Source organism: Dermacentor andersoni, chromosome 9 (assembly GCF_023375885.2).
Source record: "Dermacentor andersoni chromosome 9, qqDerAnde1_hic_scaffold, whole genome shotgun sequence".
NCBI classification, from domain to species: Eukaryota; Metazoa; Arthropoda; class Arachnida; order Ixodida; family Ixodidae; genus Dermacentor; species Dermacentor andersoni.
Window position 1 is genome coordinate 106,302,114 of NC_092822.1, and position 16,712 is coordinate 106,318,825.

The 16,712-nt window shown below is 47.4% G+C and overlaps 1 long non-coding RNA gene across 1 annotated transcript; it reads left to right on the forward strand.

Annotated features, from left to right (window-relative positions):
• The first annotated feature begins 919 nt into the window (after positions 1-919).
• On the forward strand, positions 920-16,511 carry LOC140213248 (uncharacterized). Its single transcript, XR_011890196.1, has 2 exons — positions 920-1,100; positions 16,262-16,511. It is a non-coding gene; the product is annotated as an uncharacterized lncRNA (long non-coding RNA).
• The last annotated feature ends 201 nt before the right edge of the window (positions 16,512-16,712 follow it).

Consider the following 16,712-nt stretch of genomic DNA (forward strand, 5'->3'; position numbering starts at 1 on the left):
GATAAAATTTTAGATCAGTCGCTTCCAATCAGTCAGAAAACGGTTTCTTACATGTGTAAGCATGCAAAACGCCTTCTTAAGGCACGAGGCTACAAACTGGCGATTTTTCGCGGCCAAGCTTCGCACATAACTGCAGACGCAACATATTAGTTAGTTCCTACTCGTAACAAGAGCGAGCGACTTTAATTTTATTTCACGGCAACGCGCCGCTTCGCGGAGAGACTGGCGCAGTGAAGCCCACTTCCAGGACGATCTGACCTGCTTGACGTCACGCCGCCATGTGGGGGCCTCCAGTCTTCTAGGTGGTGTTGGCTGGGCACGTGATCGCACGAAACTGTGACGTACGCACGCCAGCGCGCCAGCTTCGCGTTGCTAGTTCGTCTGCACCACCTGCACGTGCTTTGCGATATTTTCGCCATCATGGTCGTCCTCATTTTTAAGGCGAAACCCTTTGATGGCTCATGCTCGCAATCGCGTCCGTCCGTTCGCTGGAATCGTGCCAACTGTGGCCTCTCCGCCACGCAGCGGCGCAACCTCCTCCCCTTCTTAGCCAACGCGCCGGTGGAGGTTGCAGCTGTGCATAGCAACCGTGACGTCACACAGTAGTCGTAAAACGAGCGCGCGTGCGTCGGCGGTGGCAGCTGCATCATAGAGAAAGGAATTGAACAAGAGCGGACACTCGGCGAAAATTGGAAACAGGAAACACGTGATGCTATAGTATTTACATCGACGAATTGGAGCCGCGAGCATCGAAAAAAAGAAGAATGTGAAATGAGATTAACAGAAATTGTTTTATTTTTTTTAATCTTTCCCGGAAAAAGTAAAAATATCTGCGTATAAATTAAATTCAACTGTGCGGCTTACTTCCGTTGCCTACGACAAGCGAACTGGCGAATGACGAGCCAGATGTTTGCGTCATTCGTCAGACACACCGCCGAAGCGAGAGAGACCGGCCGCGCATCTGAGCGTTGGACTGTTTGGGCACCCGTCTACTTGTTTTTCTATATTGGGATTTAGCCTGGTTTCGTGGCCTCCCGGCGAATTATTGCGTTCTTTCGGAACTGCGACATGGCAGCACTGCACTATTGGACTACGGCAAGGTGAGAAACTTTGTTCGACAGTCTGCGACGCACTTCAAGCAGTTAGGCTTACTGCCCGGCACCTTGGCTAGACTTGTGACGCAGTTAACGAAAAACTGCGTGGCCGTCGTGGAGCAGTTAATTTGAATTAATGTATCGTACTGGGAGATGTTCGCGACGCTTCCTATAGGCCCCTATATTATTTTAACTAATCTCGGTAGTTTTTGGGCACGCTTGTCGCACAGGGTGCTGTGACGCAGTTTCGTGTGTACTGAATTTTACTGCGACAAGTTTTGGCGCTTTCTCTAACTGCCAACATTATTGAAACTAATTTCATTACTTTTTGAGCTACCTTTCGAGCGCAGTGGGCGCGCCTGGCGCTGTGACTCGGTTAGCGAAAATCAGCTCGGCCGTGGTGCGCGGTTTCGCGCTTTAATGCACTGACAAGTTCATGGCGCTCTTCTTTCTCTGACGCTCAACATTGTTGAAAATTATTTTCGGTACTTTTGTGTTGTGAGGCCCGCTCGCCGCGCCTGTTGTGACGCAGCGAAAAGCAGCTCGGCCGTGGTGACAAAGATAGTTGGGCGCGTACTGAATCTTACTGCGACAAGTTTGTGGCAATTTTTATGTCCCGGCACCAATTTAAGCCTTCTTTCGGTACCCACGCTTGTCGAAAACGCGACGAGCAATCGTGAAGTGATAACACGGGAGTGCGTTGCTTGCGCCTGCTGAACGCACAAAAGATAAGCCAAGGAGCTCAAACGCCAGGAACTAGTAACTCAAATTCTGTCTTCTGAACGGCACCCGCGCATTTTGTCTTGAGTGAGAGTAGAAGAAATTCTGCGAGCGTCCAGCATGCTATGGTTAAGAGCCTGTGTTGTGGCCACCTCTGTGTATTCGTAGCGTACTATCGCGTCGGTTGTAGCCAAGTTCGCGAAACGCGCCGTTGCCCATGCATTCGTGCTATTAAAGTGCAGGAAATAAGTATTGGGAAGAGGGGAATGCTTGGAATTAGAATGTGTTTGTGGTATGTACAGTCAGCAGCAAAAGTTTGCGGGATCTCCAGTGCATGGCGGAGCGACGCGAAACTGCATTGCGGCGCCACCTGCCGCAACCGCGCCCAGTGTCGAGGCTAATGGCACTTCCGCGTCAGGCATTCTTTGCGCATGTCTGTCCTTTTATCGCTTTCAGGCATGTCGCATCACTTGGTTCCCCGGGACGCTGTAGCGGTGCGCTTATGGGACTCGCAGAAGCCGCTGACGTCCCGCAGGGGCGTCTGCGTCAGCAGGCGTTTGGTGTGTTGCGACACCACGTACCCGAGCACACGAGGGTCGGACCCTCCCGCGTGTAGCCGTGCGCGGCTTCGCCGTGTCTGGGGAAAAGGGGATCCTGGGGGTTGAGCCGATGCTGGGTGTTTGGGCCTTTAAGGCCCCCCGGCGGAGGCAACACACCTCTTCGGCCTCGGCTTCACATAGACGGCACCTCCAGACTGACCCACCTGGTGGAAATCGGCAGTCGCCTTTTCCTGTTTCTCTCTTCCTACAACTTTCGTCTTTCCCTCACTTTCCACCTTTCCTGTCTCCTTCTCTCTTCTGTTTACTTCCTTCTTCTTGGCGGCAAGGGTTTACCTGGTGTATGTATCCAACCTTGGGTATTTTATATTGGGTTATAGTGGCTACGTACAGCTGGCGTCTGCGTTTCCTCCCGGACTCGTGGCGTCCCCTTGTTGGGCTCGGTGGTGGGCGGCTGGCGTAGCTGCCGAAATTAAATTATTCTGCATGGCTAAGACGTCATTCCCCCCCCCCCCCCCTTTCCGATCGTCCTCTTTCAAGAAGAGGACGCACCTAAGAAACTTTTCAGCTATTCAGCCAGCGCAAAGAAATTTTCCCCCGCTTTCATGTGATACACAGTCAAGATCCCGAAAAGACAGTTAGAACTCTCTCACCTTTCATCGTAGCTAAATGCCTTACAGACACACTAGGTGCTGGCTACAAAGTAACGAAAATGAGCAGTGGCGACCTTCTTCTTGAGGTCCGCGACACTCAACAGCATGGCAAACTCTCTAATCTCCTAGCATTCCGTAATGTGGCAATCACTGTTACTCCCCACCGATCATTGAACACGTGCAAAGGAGTCATCTCTGATGATCTATTCAGCCTGAGCGAGGAAGAGCTCCTGGAGGGCTGGAAAGAACACAATGTTATCCAAGTTCAAAGAATAAAGATCAAGCGAGACAACCAAGATATTCCTACTAAGCATCTCATCCTTACCATTGCATCGAGCGTGCTACCAGAAACCCTTTTCGAGGCAAGGCCTACGCTGAAAACTCCCCGCTCGTGTGAGCGTAAGTCCAGCGGCTCCCAAGAGTCAATGGACACAACCCCGAGCCAGAAGGCGCATCTAGCGCCTCGGGAGCGGCGCGAGTCTCGCGACTGCTCCAAGAAGGACAAAACCCGTACCATAATCACGGGGCCTGAAAAGGCTCCGTAAGTCATTTCTCTAACCTGACTCCTCTTGACACACAGCATAAAAACACGGGCAATATGGCTACACAAATAATACACTGGAACATTAGAGGTCTTATCCACAACCTCGATGACATTAAAGAACTCTTACACAAACATAACCCAAAGGTGCTGTGTGTTCAGGAGACACATCTTAAATGCACACAAACTTTCTTTGTCAGTACGCCATCTACCGTAAAGACCGCAACGAGGCGAATACCTCGTCTGGCGGTGTAGCAATAGTTGTAGACAAGTCCGTAGCTTGTCACCAGGTCGCCCTTCAGGCGCCCCTTGAGGCAGTGTCAATTCGGGCAATTCTTTTTAATAAATTGATCACTGTATGTTGCATATACATACCGCCTAACTTTCATCTGGAAAAAAGTGATTTTTATAAACTAATTGACCAGCTTCCGCACCCATACATACTCGCAGGCGATTGTAATGCACACCACACCATGTGGGGGGACTCGCGATGTGACGCGAGAGGTCGTTTCATTAAAAATTTTCTTGTGAACTCCGGTGCATGCCTCTTCAACAAGGAGCCAACTTATTATAATATTCATAATAATTCATATTCATCAATAGACCTGTCTATTGGCTCGGCTTCAATTTACCCGGACTTGCAATGGCACGTAATGAAAAATCCCTATGGAAGTGACCACTTCCCTGTAATGTTAAAGTCAACGCCTCAATATGAATGCCCCCTACATACACCCCGATGGAAACTAGCCTCCGCCTTATGGAATGATTTTAGGGAAGCAACTTACTTATCACGAGATTTTATCACTGATATTAACTTAGACAATGCAGTAGCATATTTTACCTGTTTTATAATCGACGCAGCTGAAAAGTTCATTCCCCAAACACAAGGTTTCTCTTGTAAAAGACGGGTACCCTGGCGGAATGAACAGTGTAGACTGGCACGAAAGAAACAGAACAAAGCGTGGGGTTTGCTGCGCCGCTCCCCGACAGCAGAAAACCTCATAGAATTTAAGCTCGCAAAGTCACAAGGAAGGCGCACACGGAGACAGGCAAGGAGGGCTAGCTGGGAGAGGTTTCTCTCGGGCATCACTTCCTACACCCAAGAGTCCAAAGTATGGAATGGCGTACGAAAGATAAAGGGGCAACAAATCCACCCTCTGCCTTTAGTGGACGACCAAGGGACTACCTTAGAGAACCAGCCGAACGCGCTGGGCGAACACTTCGAACAAGTATCAAGCTCCACACATTACACAAAATCATTCCTCAAATATAAACAATTAGCTGAACTTAAGACACTTGATCGTAAATGCCGTCCAGATGAACCCTATAACCGTCCTTTTAATATTGCCGAGCTTAAAGCTGCATTGAGCACATGTAGAAGCTCTGCACCGGGAGCTGACAGAATCATCCATGACATGATTAAAAACTTGCATGAAGACACACAAATGACACTTCTGGCACTTTTCAACTCTATCTGGGCTGCCGGATACCTCCCATCCTCATGGAAGGAAGCTATTATTCCCGTCTTGAAGCTGGGTAAAGACCCTTCCTTGGCGGCAAGTTATCGCCCAATAGCTCTAACAAGTTGTCTTTGTAAGCTATTCGAAAAGATGATTAATCGTAGACTAATACATTTCCTTGAACTGAATGATATGCTTGATCCCTGTCCGTGTGGCTTTAGAGAAGGGCGGTCCACAACTGATCATCTTGTACGCATTGAAGCAAATATCCGCGATGCATTTGTACATAAACAGTTCTTCCTATCGATATTCCTCGACATGGAGAAGGCGTACGACACGACGTGGCGATACGGGATCTTGCGAGACTTGTCGGGGATGGGCATCCTGGAAATATGCTAAACATAATAGAAAGCTATCTGTCCAAACGTACCTTCCACGTGAAAATCGGCAATGTACTGTCGCGACCCTTCATACAAGAAAATGGTGTACCTCAAGGAGGTGTGCTTAGTTGCTCACTCTTTATCGTGAAAATGAACAGCCTTCGTGCTTCATTACCGCCAGCCATTTTTTATTCTGTTTACGTAGATGATATACAAATACGCTTCAAATCCTGCAACCTTGCAGTGTGTGAGAGGCAAGTACAACAGGGCTTGAACAAAGTATCTAAATGGGCAGACGAAAACGGATTTAAAGTGAACCCAAACAAAAGTTCTTGTGTGCTTTTCACAAGAAAGAGAGGCCTCGTTGCAGATCCCAATATTGAAATGTGTGGCCAGCAAATTCCTGTGAACAAAGAGCACAAGTTCTTAGGTATCATACTTGACTCTAAACTAACATTTATTCCACACATAAAGTACCTCAAGCTGAAATGCTTAAAAACAATGAACTTACTGAAAATTTTATCCCATACAACATGGGGCAGCGACAGAAAATGTTTGATGAATCTTCACAAAAGCCTCATTCGATCACGATTGGACTACGGTGCCGTGATCTATCATTCTGCAGCCCCGAGCGCGCTAAAGATGCTAGATCCGGTCCACCATCTAGGAATCCGACTGGCCACTGGAGCTTTCAGAACAAGTCCTATTGAAAGTTTATATGCAGAATCGAATGAGTGGTCACCTCATATACGGAGAACATACATCAGCCAAACATATTTTTTGAAAGTCCACTCTAATGCTGAACATCTGTTTTAACACCATTAATGATATGACATATCCTACACTGTTTCGTAATCGTCCTTCCGTAAGACAGCCTTTCTCGCTGCGTGTGAGGGAGCTTAGTGACGAAATGCGTGTCCCAATCCTCGAGCTTCGCTCATAGCATCCAGCCAAGCTGCTACCTCCTTGGGAGTGGCAGCTGATACAATGCGATATATCCTTCATGCAAGTTACAAAACATGCTCCAGAGATTGACATCCGAATGCATTTCCGGGAACTCCAGCACAACTACTCCTGCACGGAGTTCTACACAGACGCATTGAAGTCACACGACGGGGTGTCCTATGCAGCCGTCGGCTCATCCTTCTCTGAAACCGATGTACTGCATCCGGAAACTAGTATCTTTACGGCTGAGGCTTACGCACTGCTGTCGGTCGCAAAGCATATAAGGAAAACAAAACTCAAAAAATCAGTTATTTTTACGGACTTCCTAAGTGTTGTGAAGGCTTTGATATTGTTCTGTAAGCGCAAAAATCCTGCTTTAATTGAACTCTATTCCGTGTTATGTAAAGCATATGTATCTAAACAGCATGTGATTATATGCTGGGTGCCTGGCCATAGGGGCATCCAGGGTAACGTTCTAGTGGACCAGATGGCCACATCAATTTCATTACATACAGTTAATCCTACTGCTTCGGTCCCTGTCACAGACCTGAAGCCTTTCTTAAGAAGGAAACTGCGAAACCACTGGCAACGTATATGGGACGCAGAAGTAAATAACAAACTGCACTTGATAAAGCCACAGTTAGGTTCTTGGCCCTCCGTAACAAGATCACGGCGAACAGATGTCCTATTCTGTCGCCTCAGAATAGGACACACATTTGGCACGCATAACTTTTTACTCACTGAAAATGATCCTCCAACCTGCGGTAGATGCGGGGAGAGGCTGACCGTCCTCCACGTCCTCCTGGAGTGTCGGGCAGCCGAATCTGAGAGAAGGAAACATTTTTCTCTGGCATACCGGCAGCACCTCCCCCTACATCCTGTAATGCTACTCGGCCCAGAACCTTTATTTCACACCAACGCAGTTCTAAGTTTTCTGAAAGACGTCTTGCATGTTGTTAGCCCCACACGTTCATAGCGGGTCCTCTCTTCAGAGGATGCCGCTGTGATAGCTCTTTCGTATAGCACATGCCTCCAGGCCCTTGTGTTTCAAGGGCTCTGGCTAGGCAGCAGTGCCCCAAGTAATTTTACTGTCTTATATATTTTCTATTTTGCATCATTCTCCTACGATGGATTTTAATGTTCATAGTATTAGTCATTAATCATCGCCATAATTTTATATCACGTAGATTTTATGCACTTTACAGCAACTATTTTTAGGCCACTTTACAGCCAAGTCACATCTCCATAATACATCGTCAACATCACCACTTGTCATGGCGCTCTTTGGCCACACCTGGCCCTTGCGCCATTAAACACCACATATCACCATCATCATCAGAAGCCGCTGACGCACCATGTCGTAACTGCAGCTAATCTCGTATAGCTGGCGCGATGGACGGAGTTCACCGGCGCCTTTTGCGCAACGCGCTGTTGTCTGAATAAATGCTATCTCCCATGAAGCGTGACAGTTGAGCGTGGAACATTATTCGAGTGCACTTTCTTTGATGGGCATGTGCCACCCAATAAATCTCCGTCAACTGCTTGCCGCGGAAATCTTAGCCCATTCCCGAAAAACAATTCCTGGCCACCTTCCTGGCGTGACATGTCCGAGTTTCGCTTCAGTTATGAAGATACCCGTGGAGGTCGTCCACTGTGATCTGGATCATATTATTATCTACAGTTATTTGTAATATCGCACGGCGCGTGGGTCCTCACGCTCTGTTACCGCCAAAAAATGATTGCCGCGGTAGTTTATCGTGTCATCATGCTTAACTGTAGAATACATACACCTCCAATGTGGCACCTGATGTGAAATAGGATAAATTACGTGCCCGGGTTTGATTCTGAGCATGAGGCTACAAGAAAGCATTTGCAAATGTGAAAAATAAGCACCAAATCAATGGTAGTGAAAAGGATATATTTACACTGGGATGTTTTGCTCAAACACACACACACACAAACAGAAAAAGCAAGCAAACAAGAGAGCATGTAGAAACCTCTAGGGCAAGTGCCAGTTAGTGGCCGGTGTAGTGGCCTTCTGAAGCTATGACATCGGCAATTCTTTGTGGCATTGACGCATAGAGCGCCCTTACAGTCTCAGTTTCTGCTCTTAGTGCGTCCCATGACTCTTGGATTGCTCTCCAAAGAGCATCGGCGTTGGGGATGCGATGACTTTGGGCAGCGAGGCGCCTTTTCATTATGCCCCACAGATTCTCAATTGGATTGACATTCGCACCGCTTGGAGGCCATGGCAAACGCAGCACACCGCAAGAGTCGAGAGTAGCTCCTCCAAGGCGCGCAGTATGCACTGGGCTACGGTCGTGCTGCAGCCAGTAAAACCCGTCAGGGAACGGGCTGTTCAGGGCGTACGGCACCAGGGTCTCCTTAATGATGTCGCTGTACGACTGAGCATTAAACGTTCCATCGATGCGGACTAAAGGGCCAAGTACATCTTTGCTGATGGCTCCCCAGACGGCAACGCTGCACCGTCCACTCGACAGCACACACTGCGTGTGCTCCGATCGGTATCTAAAAAGAACGAGAAAAAAAAACTGCCATTATGAACTGCGCCATATCTGCGGCGAGTAGAACATTTATCGTCACAGACAATAGGCTTTCTTAACAGAATTCGGCGGGCGAAAAGGAAAGCTAACCTAAACTGTAATGACTGTGTGCCCTGTTGAGAATTGGGTGCTTTTAAGAAAAAAAAACATTTCAACTAAAAAAAATGCCTGAGTGACGAGAATGCTGCTAGCGAATTGCTAAATTTCTCTATGAGGGCTGAGCAAACAAATACAGCGGGCATATTTACTGAGACAGTAACCTTAGACAGTACTCTTAGACAGCTTAGTATTGACTTAGACAGTAAGCTGCTCGCCAAAGACAAAATGCAGGTTCCACTTCGTTTTGCAGTACAGAGTCGTATCTTATATTGAAACACTTTGTGTTAAAGACGTGAACAGCCATACCTGCAGTTCAGAGGCCGCCAAACACTCTGCTGTTGGTCCCACCTGGTGCAGAACGTGGATTTGTCAGTAACGATGACTTGGCACCATTCTTTAACACCCCAATGCTCGTACACCCAAGCGAATTCCAGCCGCTGCGCTCGTTGGTTCTCTGTTAAGAATGGCCTTTGAGCTGCGACACAATTTCGCAATCCCGCTTCTTTAAGGCACCTTCTAATTGTATCGCATGACATATGAAGGCCGAGCTCGTTTTTGATTTCTTTGGCGCTCAAGAAAGGATCAGCGACAACAGCGGCAATAATCAGTTTGTCTTCTTCTTCGCCAGAGATCCTCGGTCTTCCACTGCGGTTGGCGTCAGCAATCCTTCCTCTATCGTCTCGGAAGGCTTTTACCACTCGCGCTACAGCTGATTTAGACCTTCTGTCAGGCGACGTATTTCTTTTTGGGTCACGCGTTCCACGAAGAGGCGTGCAATGTACCGTCTTTCGTGTTCCGGAACGCGACCCCGCAGGGGCGTCTGCGTCAGCAGGCGTTTGGTGTGTTGCGACACCACGTACCCGAGCACACGAGGGTTGGACCCTCCCGCGTGTAGCCGTGCGCGGCTTAGCCGTGTCCGGGGAAAGGGGGATCCTGGGGGTTGAGCCGATGCTGGGTGTTTGGACCTTTAAGGCCCCCCGGCGGAGGCAACACACCTCTTTGGCCTCTGCTTCACGCAGATGGCACCCCCGGACTGACCCACCCTGGGGAAATCGGCAGTCGCCTTTTCCTGTCCTTCTCTCCATCTTCGTCTTTCTCTCTTACCTTTTTTATCTTTTCTGTCTTCTCTTCACTTCTTATTACTTCCTTATTTCCTGGCGGCAAGGGTTAACCTGGTGTAGTTTATCCAACCATGGGTCTATTATATTAGGTTATAGCGGCTATGTACAGCTGGCGTCTGCGTTTCCTTCGGGTCTTGTAGCGTCCCCTTGTTGGGCTCGATGGTGGGTGGCTGGCATGGCTGCCGAAATCAAATAAAGATGTATGGATTTATCATCCTTTCCCCGTCTGTCTGATGGGCCTCTTAACAAAAGAGGCCGCACCGAAAAAAAGTTGCTATTTTCTTGTCAACCTAAGCAAACGTTCGCACGATTTCACGTTATTCATAGTGAAAATCCTGAAAAGACAGTTAGAATGATATCGCCGTTCACGGTTGCGAAATGTCTCACTGACTCAGTTGGCCCAGGCTACAAAGTCACAAAAATGGCTAGCGGTGACCTCCTGCTTGAGATCCGTGACAAACAGCATGACAAGCTCCCAAATCTGGTCTCCTTCGGTAATGTAAACGTAACAGTGACTCCACATCGATCCATGAATACAAGCAAAGGAGTAATTTCCGACGACGACCTGTTGTATCTGAGCGAGGAAGAACTTCTAGAAGGTTGGAAGGAACAGAACGTCACCACAGTAAAGAGAATTATAATCAAACGGGAAAACAAAGAAATTCCAACTAAACATCTGATCGTTACCTTTGCGTCCAGTGTGCTGCCAGAAACATTAGAAACAGGGTATACTAAAGTTCGAGTCCGACCGTACATCCTTAACCCTCGGAGATGTTTCAAGTGCCAGAGGTATGGCCACGGCTCACAAAGTTGCCGGGGTCTACAAACCTGCGCAAAGTGCGGTGTCCAGGATCACCTTTCAGATAACTGTAATGGCGTACTCCACTGTCCCAACTGTGGCGGCGGACATGCAGCTTTCTCTAGGGCTTGCCCTACAAGGCAGAAAGAAAAAGAAATAATTACCCTCAAAGTAAAAGAGAACATTTCCTTCCAGGAAGCGCGAAAGCGCATTTGCTTTCTTCTGCTGCGGCGCGTAAGGGGGCAACGCCGCAACAGACTCCGGCTTCGGCCCGGACCACAAAGAATGTGGCCGTGGCAGAGCCACCAGCCCCCCAGGCGACAGCAGCCGGCTCTGCTGCGCCATCTCTGAAGGAGGGTCCATCGACCTCTTGGTTGGCGGCCTCCAAGGCCCTGCTATTCGAGGCAAAGCCTAAGGTGAAAACACCCCGCTTGTGTGAGCGGAAGTCCAGCGGCTCCCATGAGTCGATGGACACAACCCCGAGCCAGAAGGCGCATCCAGCGCCTCGGGAGCGGCGCGAGTCTCGCGACCACTCCAAAAAAGACAAAACCCGTACCATAATCACGGGGCCTGAAACGGCTCCGTGAGTCATTTCTCAAACTTGACTCCTCTTGACACACAGCACATAAACACAAACAATATGGATACACAAATATTACACTGGAACGTGAGGTCTGATCCACAACCTCGATGATGTCAAAGAACTCTTACACAAATACAATCCAAAGGTGCTGTGTGTTCAGGAGACAATCTTAAATCTACACAAACATTCTTAGGCAATACGCTATTTTCCGGAAGGACCGAGATGATGCTGTTGCATCGTCCGGCGGGGCAGCAATAATAGTAGGCAGGCTGTCGGCAACTGCAACTCCTAACTCCTCTTGAGGCAATTGCTATCCAAGCAGTGCTATTCAATAAACTAGTTACTATTTCGTCCGTATACATCCCCCCAAGTTATCAACTCTCTAGCACAACATTTCAAACCTTTATTGATGAGCTGCATCGCCCTTACATAGTCGTCGGTGATCTAAACGCGCATAGCCCACTGTGGGGCGACTCTCGCTGTGATGCGAGAGGACGGCTTGTAGAAAACATTCTATTCTCTTCAAGTTCCTGCTTGCTGAACACGAAAAAGCCAACATTTTACAGCTCTACACACAAAACATTTTCTTCGATAGATCTAAGCATAGCGTCTAGTACAATTGTGCCATATCTGGAGTGGGATGTCATTAATAACCCTTATGGAAGTGATCACTTCCCCGTCGTTCTAAACCTTAAAAAACAAAGTGAGTGTCATACAAATCTTCCTCGATGGAAAGTCGACTCAGCCGACTGGACGAAGTTTCGCGAACACAGCTGCCATGGAATGATATTTCTGATCTTAACTTAGACGACGCAGTAGCATACATAACCGTGTTCATTATTGAGGCTGCATCAGTATGCATTCCCCAAACAAATGGGTCGCCCTCGAAGCGACGTATTCCATGGTGGAATGAGGAGTATAGGGAAGCCAGGAAAAAGCAAAACAAGGCTTGGAACCTCCTTCGTAACTCCCCAACCACAGAGAATCTGATTAATTTCAAGGCGATCAAGTCGCAAGGTAGAACGCGCCGCCGCGCTAAACGCGAAAGTTGGAAAAACTACATAAGCAGCATCAATTCATACACAGACGAATGAAAAGCCTGGAACAGGGTGAATAAAATAAAAGGCCGCGAAAATCATCCCTTACCTTTATTAAATACACAAGGAGACACTCTTGAGGATCAGGCAGATTGTCTAGGATCACATTTTGAGCACATTTCCAGTACATCTCATTACGCAGATACATTTCTAAAATACCAGCGACTAGCAGAACAGATGAATTTGGGTCGGAACAGTTCATCCAATGAAGTATACAATCGTCCATTTGAAATGGCTGAGTTCCAGGCCTCACTGACCTGTTGCAACAAGTCCGCCCCAGGAAGGGACAGAATAGTGTATGAGATGATGAGACACCTACACCCTGAAGCCCAAGAAACACTACTGTCACTCTTCAATTCTATGTTCTCCGCAGGCTACATTCCGTTTGCCTGGAAAGAAGCAATCGTAATCCCCATTCTCAAAGAGGGCAAGGACCCTTCCTCACCCGACAGTTATAGGCCTATAGCTCTGAGAAGTTGTCTATGCAAACTGTTTGAGAAAATGATTAATCGTCGCCTCATCCATTTTCTGGAAAGCAACAAGATGCTTGATCCCTTACAGTGCGGTTTTAGAGAACGTAGATCCACAACAGATCACCTTGTTCGCATCGAGACAATTATCCGTGATGCCTTTGTCCATAAACAGTTTTTTCTGTCAGTATTTTTAGATATGGAAAAGGCATACGACACAACCTGGCGCTTTGGAATCTTCCGTGACCTGTCTGAAATGGGAGTTCGAGGCAACTTGTTGAATGTGATTCAGAGTTACCTCGCCAATCGGACGTTCCGTGTTAGAGTTGGTAATGTTCTGCCTCGCCCATTTACACAAGAGGCCGGTGTTCCACAAGGTGGTGTGCTGAGCTGCACTCTTTTTATTGTCAAAATGAACTCGATCCAGACTGTCATTCCACGTACTATGTTTTATTCTGTATATGTGGATGACATCCAGATAGGTTTCAAATCATGCAATCTAAGTATGTGCGAGCGACAAGTACAGCTTTGCATAAATAAACTGTCTAAGTGGGCTGACGAAAATGGTTTTAAGCTAAACCCTCAAAAAGTACATGCGTCCTGTTCTCTAACAAGAGAGGCATACTGGCGGACCCCGCAATAGACCTAAATGGAGAACGGCTATGTGTGAGCCACGAACATAAATTTCTAGGTATCATTTTAGACAGCAAGCTAACCTTTGTACCACACCTGAAGTATCTGAAATCAAAGTGCCTCAAGACTATGAATCTGCTGAAGCTCTTATCACGTACATCTTGGGGAAGTGACAGACGGTGCCTTCTAAAACTTTAGAAAAGTCTCATATTAACACGGCTTGACTACGGAGCAATAGTCTATAATTTTGCCGCACCTAGCGCTTTGAAAATGCTAGATCCTATTCGCCACTTAGGTATCCGCCTTGCTACAGGCGCCTTTAGGACTAGCCCTGTGCAAAGCCTCTACGTCGAATCAAACGAATGGTCATTGCACTACCAAAGGACATACTTAACTTTCTCCTACGCCCTGAAAGTTAGCTCGGATGTTAAACATCCTTATCATTCCACTATATGCGACTTTTCCACTGCAAGGCTGTTTCGTAACCGCCCGGCCACTAGGCCTCCTCTGTTCCTCCGGCTGGAAGCACTCTCAGAAAACACAGGGGTCCCTCTTTTACACAATGTCCTAATGGCTCCTACACGGCTTCCACCGCCTTGGGAGTGGCAGACCATAAGATGTGACATCTATTTTTTTAGAAATATCGAAACAAGCACCTGAGGCGCACATACAATCGCATTTTCTTGAACTTAAAGAAATGTATTCCTGTGACGAATATTACACAGATGCTTCGAAGTCTCCTGCTGGTGTTGCTTATGCAGCTCTCGGACCCTCATGTTCAATAGCTGGGGCACTAAACCCGCACACCAGTATCTTTACGGCAGAAGCATACGCTATACTTTCGGCTACTAAACACATAAGGCGTAGAAATGTTGCAAAGGCTGTCGTCTTTACAGACTAATTACGTGTCGTGAGAGCGCTAATTAGCTTACGAAAGCATAACAATCCCGTTCTGAATGAGCTGTATAGCTTGCTGTGCTCCGCATATATGTGCAACCAAGTGATTATGCTATGCTGGGTACCTGGCCATAAAGGTATAAAAGGGAACGTAGCTGCTGACGAAAACGCTACGTCAGTGAGTTTTAGCGACACAGATGGAAATATCCCCATTCCTGCCACAGACCTAAAGCCCTTTCTGCGCCGTAAATTAAGAAATCACTGGCAAGCACAGTGGGATACAGAAACATTGAATAAGTTACACATTATAAAACCAAAGCTGCGGAATGGGATAAGTGAGAAAACAGCACGGTACAAGGAAGTACTTCTTTGCCGATTAAGAATAGGGCACACTTACAGTACTCACTCCTACCTGTTGACCGGCGGGCTCTCCTACTTGAAGTAGGTGCGGCGATAGTTTGACAGTGCTCAATGTTCTAATCAAGTGCCCTGCAATAGAAACAGAGAGGAAAAAGTATTTCCTTTCTGCATATCGGGAAAATATACTTCTTCATCCTGCATTTTTTATTAGTGATGAACCGTTTTTTAAACTGCAAGTAGTCCTAGATTTCTTAGCCGAAACCGACACTCTGAAAATAATTTGGCCAGGAAATTCTAACACGTGATTACCAGCCCGGTGATTGAACAGTGATTACCAGGGCTGTCTTGATGCTCTAGTGTAACTGTTGTTTCATCTTCGTATGTTCTTTATATCAAAACACAATTGCCATCGTCTACGTCCATAACTAATCAGTGTCATTATTTTAGAAACTATATATTTACGCCATTTACACCGAAAATTTTTAGGCCCCTATACAGCCATGTCACACCTACCATAATAAATTCACAGTCCGCGCCATTAACAATAAATCCATTAAATTACCATTTGTCATGGCGCTCTTTGGCCATACATAAGTGGCCCTTGCACCATTAAAAACCACATATCATCATCATCATCATCCGGAACGCGAGGCGACATCGTCGGAGTACACGCTACAACACAAACTGGTTTCAGAAGCAGTGAAGGACGGACAGGAATTGTGGGTCACAAAGACAGCGCATCGATGCTCGCGTTATCAGTAGAAAAATGGCGCTTCTTTGTCCGGCAACACGACATGGAAGATGACATTCATTCAGAGAACGTAGCCTGCCGCGCGAAAGATACTCGGAATCTCCGCCCACCATCGCAGCAGCCGACGCAGACACGCGGCGACGGTCCTACAACGATTCAGCGGCTATAACGTGTGTTAAAAGCGCATCCCGGGGAACCAAGCGATGCGACATGCCTGACAGCGATGAAAGGACGGACATGCGCAAAGAATGCCTGACGCGGAAGTGCCATTAGCCTCGACACTGGGCGCGGTTGCGGCAGGTGGCGCCGCAATGCAGTTTCGCTTCGCTTCGCTCCGCCACGCACTGGAGATCCCGCAAACTTTTGCTGCTGACTGTACGGTATTGCTTGGGATGAGTCGGGTATTTTCTACGCCGTGTGTGTAAATACGAACTGCTTTTGTTTGTAATGCCGCCCACTCGCCACTTTCGCACGCTTCGCCTTTACAGGCATTATTCTTACATGTTAATACGAAAATAACGCTTGTAATTTTTTCAGCTCACGTCGTCTGGTGGAGCTTCCTGCGGAAAGTACTGCTGCTTACCTGGTGCCACAACGTTGGATGAATGCACAAAAAGCCCTCGACGAGCATTTTCAAAGAATAAAATAAACATTAATTTTTCCTCATTTCACAAGGTGTCTTGCGTCTTTATGAAATTGCACGTGGCACATATTCAATGGAGGCTTGTGAATATCGTTCGCAATCAATTTTACTTAATAAAATGATTTGCGAATAAATATTTAATAAGAAATAAATATATAAATATTTGCTACAAAAGCAAAAAAAAAACGGAGCCGGCGTGACGCGCACCAGCTAGTATTCAAAACGCGCGCGCACAAAACCGAAACCGGAAGTGTGTTTCAGGTTTTCACATCCATGGCTTGGTGCGCTGCAGTCAATTCGGCCGCTGGGCTCTATGGGAGTGTCCGCTCTTGTTCTATCCCTTTC